Here is a 7581-nt window from a genome sequence, read left to right as displayed (position 1 = left end):
GTCACAACCCCAGCCCAAAAATTCAGTTCTTAGTGTGGTGGCACATACATGCCTATAATCCCACTGGCTGGGGAGGCTAAGACAGGAAGTTCATAGCCAGCCTCAGCAAAAAGCAAAGAACTAAGCAACTCAGTGAGACCCTGTCTCTAAATACAAAATAAGGCTGGGAATGTGGCTCAGTGATTGAGTGCCCTTGAGTTCAATACCCAGTAATGTGCCCCCCCACCACAAAATTTTCCATAAAAAGAACCCTTCCTGGTTTTATAAAACCAGAAGACAAAGTTCTCAAGAGGCTGCCATTGCTGAAATTGCTCTAGGCAATGTCTTGAGTTCTTATGAGATTACAGAAAAGCAGTATTCACTTCCTAAATTGAAGTCTCCTATCAAAGTCAAGCTGGAAGCTAGGGGATAGGTAACAGGTTTTAGTCTGAAATAATGGAACTTACAGGTAGGGAATTTATTCTCCTCATGGGATTTTCAAGGCTGAAATGAAATCAGAAGGTAAAGATGAGAATTAAGCAAGGAAAGTGGTATTCATAATAGCAGATTTTAGCCTTTACTTTGAGGAGGGGGTTGACACTGATTTTAGCCTATACTTTGCAGAGGGGGTTGACCAAACAGACTCCCATTTTAAGCAAAAGATAAGAAAAGTCCTGAAGCTTTCTTGCTCCTTAGAATCTTAGAGCTTCCCAAAATACTTGTAGCCTTGTAGGTAAAAAACAAAAACTTGGACTTCTCTTAAAATATTCATTGTCTTAAGGCTTTAATGCCAGAGGGAAGAGCAAGTGAGACCCAAACAGAACACCTAAATTACAGCTAAAATAATGGAGGGCAAATTCAGAAAACTGCTGACACAAATTCCTCATTTTCAAGATACCAGATTATTTCTAAGATCCAGGTGTCTCACTAGGAACAGCTAACCCTAGGGCTCTTGTCTAGAGTATAAAAAACTTCATTAATTTTAACCCCCTAGGCCAGGTGTGGGAAGCTGGGGCGGGGCAAGCGGTCCTCACAGTCTGGAGGCCTCCGCTGGGTGAGCAGCGCTTTGGATTCCTCTTTTCTTCTCCAGACCTCTATGCTCCAACTTTATAAGGAGGAGGGAACTGAGCAACCTCAGCACCAGACCCTTGCCTCCAGTGCCCCTCTGTGCGCTGACAGCTCCGCCGGCGCTCAGGCAATGCGGACCTGAGCCCATGAAATGGCCCACGCCCTCCCCCAGTAGCATTCGATCTCGCGGATCCTCTTGAGTTTTTCCTTTTTTCTAACTCTGACCCGCTGGGAGCTGTTAGGGAACAGTACTAGTGAACAGGTAACAGCCACTGATCCAACTGAGTTACTGTACCAATTCATTTAACCCTTAAAACTCAAAATAATTACCCTTTCCAGTTTCCAGGTGGCCATATTCTTGTTCATAGCCCCTGCAGTAGTGTTTGCTTCTAGAATGGTAAAAGAGAAACCTAGGTGCAATACAGGCTATAAAAGGACTTAGCTTTGGACAGCATTTTTAAAGCAAACATACTTAGCTTATCACTCTTTCTAAAAAAAAAAAAAAAAGAGCACATAGGAGGGCTGGGGCAGTGCCTCAGAGTTAGAACACTCCCCTAGCATGTGTGAGGCCCTGGGTTCAATCCTTAGCACCACATAAAAATGACTAAAATAAAGGTATTGTGTCCAACTACAACTAAAAATAAATACTTAAAAGAAAAGGAGCACATAGGAATTTTAGGTGGCTTTAAGAGCCTGCTGGAGATTATGATCATTATCTCTGCTTAAAAAAATTTTTTTAAGGGGGGTGCAGATGTAGCTCAGGGGTAGAGCGCTTGCCTGCCATGCATAAGGCCCTGGGTTTGATCACCAGCACCACATTAAAGAAGGAGAAGAAGAAGAAGAAAGCAGCATTTTTAAAACTTTGCTTTAAAAGGTTTATATTCGGGGCTGGGGAGATAGCTCCGTTGGTAAAGTGCTTGCCTCTGTTTTCAATCCCTAGCACCACACACAAAAAAGGGGTTGGGATTATGGCTCAGTGGTAGAGGGCTTGCTTAGCATGTGTGAGGCACTGGGTTCGATCTCTGGCACCACATTAAAATAAAGATATTGTGTCCATCTGCAACTAAAAAAAATATTTAAAATAATAATAATAAAATAAATGACAAGTAAAATTTAAAAAAAATAAAAGATTTATATTCTACAAATAATATAAGTACAGTTTTAGAAAATATAGATAAGCAGAACGATGTTGACCAAATTATATTGTTATATTGTGTGCATGTACGAATATGTAACACTGAGTCCCACATACTATGTATAATTATAATGCACCAATAAAAATATGGAAAAAAAAATGGGTGTGGTGGCACAAGCCTGTAATCCCAGGTACTCAGGAGGCTGAGTGAGGGGCTGGGGATGTGACTTAGTGGTAAAACACCCCTGGATTAAATCCCTATTATAAAGCACACACATACACATACACACACAGGACATTCCCGAATGAGAAGTACATTAACATACCATAACATTTCCAACAAAGAAGTTAAACACTTGCTTGTATCTGTTTCTGTGATTAATTAACTAGGCCAACTCCCTCAAATTATTACAAACTCAAAGAGTAGGGACCTTGACTTTCTTTTTTCCTACCACCCAGTGCCCGGTTCAGGAGACCCCTCAGTACATATAGGCTAAATTAATACATTCTGTGAAGAAAAAAATATGAGTGCTTTGAGGGTGTTTAAGAAGGGTATTTGAAAGCCAGGCATGGTGGAGCATGTCTGTAATTCCAGTAGCTAGGGAGGCACAGGCAGCAGGATCGCAAGTTCAAAGCCAGCCTCAGCAATTTAGCGAGGCCCTAAGCAATTTAGTGAGATGCTGTCTCAATATAGAAAATAAGAAGGGACTGGGGATGTGGTCCTATGGTTTAGTGCCCCTGGATTCAATTCCCAGTGCAAAAAAAAAAAAAAAAAAAGTATCTGAGGTAGCAGTAGAGCTCTTGTCTAGCCTGCATGAGGCTCTGGGTTAGATCCCCAGCTCTAAAGCAAAACAAAAACCAGAAAGTTAAGAAGGGCATCTGAGGGGCTGGGGTTGTGGCTCAGTGGTAGAGCACTTGCCTAGCATATGTGAGGCCCTGGGTTCGATCCTCAGCACCATATAAAAATAAATAAATAAAACAAAGGTATTAAAAAATAATAATAATAATAAAAGAAGGGCATCTGAGGCTTCACATGCAGCTCAGTGGTAGAGTACTTGCCTAGCATGCACAAGGACATGGGTTCCATTCCCAGGACTAAAAATAAAAGAAAGAAAGAAAAAGGAATATGATCTGGTCTGGCCCAGTAGGTCAGGAAATCCTTGAGGAATTTGGACTGAGAGACAAGGTCTTAAACAACGGCCCTGAGGATGGAGGGAGTTCTATATCTGGTAGTCAACAGGTTGCGACAGGAAATTAGGGAGGCAGGCAAGAGCCCAGGCTGCTAGACCACATCTTGGAATTTGGACTTTATTCTAATAGGGTGTGAAAAAAAATTGAAAGGTTTACATAGGCATTTAAAACTGATAACCTTTTTGGGCAGAGTGGAGAATGGATTAGAAAGCAGCAATTAGTGGGGGCAGAGTGGAGAATGGATTAGAAAGCAGCAATTGTAGAGAGGGGGAAAGGGATTGAAGGCAATTGTGGCAGTCATATTCTGAGATGGGATGGTGACTTGAACTGGGGAAGGGGTAATGCAGAGGGAGAAGAGTAGGCCTCTGTTTTCTACCTGTGGGTGGTATGTCTCAAACAGGGAGGGGCCTTAGTAGGGCCCCTGGCTCTTCCTTGGCAACAACAGAAGCGCGACTTTTTAATCTGTACTATGTATTATAGTGCCCTGTATGTTGTATTCTGTTTAAAGAAGGGATTGCCAGGGTGGGGAGTGTTGCTCAGTGGTACTGCATGTGCTTGGCATGTGTGAGGTCTTAGATACAAGGGCACCAAATAAAATAAAATAAAATAATGAAGAATTCTCTTTGCTACAAATAAAACCCCAAAACCTCAGTATTTTCCTCCATCAATTTATGAGTCTTGGGCTGGGGATGTGGCTCAAGCGGTAGCGCGCTTGCCTGGCATGCGTGCGGCCCGGGTTGGATCCTTAGCACCACATACAAACAAAGATGTTGTGTCTGCCGAAAACTGAAAAATAAATATTGAAATTAAAAAAAAATTTTATAAGTCTTATTTTCTGAAGAGAAAGAAACATTCCTTTTTGATTCAACATTTTGTATGTGCTTTCATTCAACTCTGCTGGTAGCAGGACTGAATTATGGGATGCAGTACAAGCCTCCCTGGAGACTACAGGGTTTAGTTTAACACTAAGAAGGAAGGTCAGACATAATAGACTTCTCTCCATAGGCCTGGTGTGGGGTCCTGCTTGGAATCTGTATACTCACAAAGCTTTCTCTGGATTACTATTATTTTTTTGTAGCAAAGATTGAGCCCAGGGGCGCTTAATCACTAAGCTACATCCCCAGCCCTTTTTATTTTTTATTTTGAGTCAGGGTCTCACTAAGTTGCTTAGGGCTTTGATAAATTGCTGAGGAGGCTGGTATTGAACTTGTGATCCTCCTGGCTCAGCCTCCGGAGCCACTAGGATTACAGAGGTATGCCACTGTACCTTGCTGTCTGTATTATTCTAAACACAGCCAGGTCTGTCGACCACCGAACTATCTATCTTTTAAGGCCAGACATAAGAAAATTCTAATAAATAATTTGTACTTATGTTGAATTATACAAGGGAATGAGTTTTGTAGTTACCATTCTGCGTATAGACTAAATCCTGCTTCCTGGTTATGTCTGCCCTGCAGTGGCAAACTCTTCTAGCAGAAGCCCTCACCATTTTATATTGGAACTTCTGAACAATTTCACCCACTCTAAGTACTCCTTGTGGCCTCCTCCCTTATCTCATAGAAATCCTGAATTCCTGTCTCCTACTGGACTCTCCCTCCTGAACTCCAGCCCCTCTCCTGAGTCCACCTAGAATGGCCCACTGGCAACTCAACTCCACTTTTTCAAATTGAAATACTCATTTCAATTCATTCTACTCTTCCGAGTCCCTTTGGACAGACATAGCACCTTCATTTACTCCTTTTCCCTCCTGTTGCTGGTTGCCAACTGAACTTTCAAGTCCTAACTCCCAGGTGATCTTTCCAAATGCAAATCTGATTTCCTAGTACTCTCTGCTCAAGAACCCTTTAAGTGCCCCCATGACTTAAAGCAGGGCTTCCACATGTTTTGGAATGACGCAGGACACACAAAACCACACATAGGTGACTCTATGACCAATGTGATTCTGCAATCTGTACAATCAGAAAAATGAGAAATTATACCCCAATGATTCAAATGTATGAATTGCCAAGATCATTGTAATGTTGTGTGTAGCTAATAATAATAATAATAAAGCATTTTAAACACATTATTTACTCATACAACAATATATAAGCCGTGCTTGGTGGTGCATGCCAGGAATCCTAGCGATTTGAGAGGCTGAGGCAGGAGGATTGCCAAGTTCAAAGCCAGCCTCAGCAACCTAGTGAGACCCTGTCTCAAAATAAAAATATTAAAAGGGCTGGGGATGTGGCTTAGTGGTTAAGCACCCCTCGCTTTAATTCCTTGTACTAAAACAAAACAAAAGAAAAACAATCAAGCAAACAAATAATACCCTATTTTGTACTTTATTATATATCACTTTAAAAACCAACCAATCAATCTCTGGTTATGATCCACTAAAACAAACATATGATGACTTACCACCTAATTTGAAAAGCAATGACTTTAAAAAAAAATTAAAGCAATGATTGACAGTCTGAAGCTCAAAACCTTTTTGGCCCCAACACCAGGTTCTTCACAGTAAGGTATCTTCCTCTCTGTCTTCATCCCTTTTTTTTGCTCACAAACTGTCCAGTACCTGCCAGGAGAAATCCCTCTAGAAACCACTAACCATTTAGCCCTCTCTGCTGTCACAGTTCATATGACATGTACCCCTTCCAAGTTTCAATATTTTTCCCTGTCGTATCTCTGTCATTCTGCTCTTACTCTTTTATGCAATTTAATACTTTACTCAATACCCACCTTATTGCATTCATTCATTCAATAAATATTTATTCAGTATCTACTGAGACAAAATCAGTGCTTGAAATATAAATGTCACAATTCCTACCCTTAGGGAGCTCTTCTCAGCTAAGCCTCAGGATCCTTATGATAAAGGAATCATCACCATGATAATGGCTGTCATTTGTGCAGAGACAAAAGAGATCTTTAGGAGGGGAAGAGAGTGTGGAGGAGTTTGGAGGAGACACTTCCCAAAGGAGATTTATTTTTATTATTCTTTTAAAAATATTTTTATTTTGTTTATTTATTTTCATATGGTGTGGAGGATTGAACCCAGTGCCTCACACGTCAGAGGCAAGCTCTCCATGACTGACCTACAACCCCAGCCCTATTTTTCTTCTTCTTCTTCTTATTTATTAGTATTATTATTACTTTTTGCAGTGGTTGGGAGTGAACTCTGGCTAGGCAAGCACTCTACCACTGAGCTACATCCCCAGCTCTTTAAAAATGCTTTTTTGGGGCAGGGTCTCCCCCAAGTTGCCCAGGCTGGCCTAGAATTCGTGATTCTCTTACCTCAGCTTTCTGGGTAGTGGGGATTATAGGCATGTGCCTGGCCCAAAGGGAATTGATTAAAGCTGCTGAAATTGGAAGTTGTGAGTCCCTGGAAAAGGGACCCTAGGTGGTAGGGAGAGATAAGTGCTCTATAAGGTGCCCCAGATGCAGCATGTGAGAAAGAATTCTGCAGTTAGTGAGAACTACCACTGATTTGCTCTAGAATGGGCCCCTGGGAGTGGTTGTGAGAGACCCAAGTGTGTGGCACAGTTCTTGAAGACCTTAGATCTTGCTGAAGGGTTTGGCCTTGTGTTGTGGACCAAGGGTGTGGAGAGTGGTTGATAAGAGAATAAGATTTACTGCAGGGTTGGGAGGATTGAGGAACTAGGAGCTGGCTGTCCTCCTGATCTGGGAAATTCTGAATCAAGGTGGAGACCTCAGCCACAGAGAAAGGAACTGACCTTGAGAACCTTGAAAGAGTCTTTTGATAAGTGAGAGTTAAGATTGGCCTGGGTGGGGGGAAGAGAGGAATTTGGAAAATTTCTAGGCAGTGACTCAAGCACCTGAATAGAGAGTAATGTTTCTTTCTTTTTTTCCGGGACTGGGATTTGAACTCAGGGGCACTTTACCACTGAATTACAGCTCTTCCCTTCTAAATTTTAATTCGAGGCAGGGTCTTGAAAAGTTGTTTAGTGCCTCACTAAATTGTTAAGGCTAGTCTCAAACTTGTGATTCTTCTGCCTTAGACTCCTAAATCACTGGGATTATAGGTATGTGTAACCACGCCTGCCTGAAGAGCTTAGTTTTGTGCCTGTGGATTGTCTGGGCTTGGCACTCAGTATAGTTTTGGGGTTAATTAGCATGAAGACTGAGTGTATGCAAAGACAACTTTAGGCACCTCAATCTAAGAGCACCAGCACTGAGGACTGCCTGTGTCAGTCATCCCAGCTATTCGG

Source organism: Marmota marmota, unplaced genomic scaffold (assembly GCF_001458135.2).
Source record: "Marmota marmota marmota unplaced genomic scaffold, marMar, whole genome shotgun sequence".
Classification (NCBI taxonomy): Eukaryota; Metazoa; Chordata; class Mammalia; order Rodentia; family Sciuridae; genus Marmota; species Marmota marmota.
Note: the sequence above shows the minus strand (reverse complement) of the source record.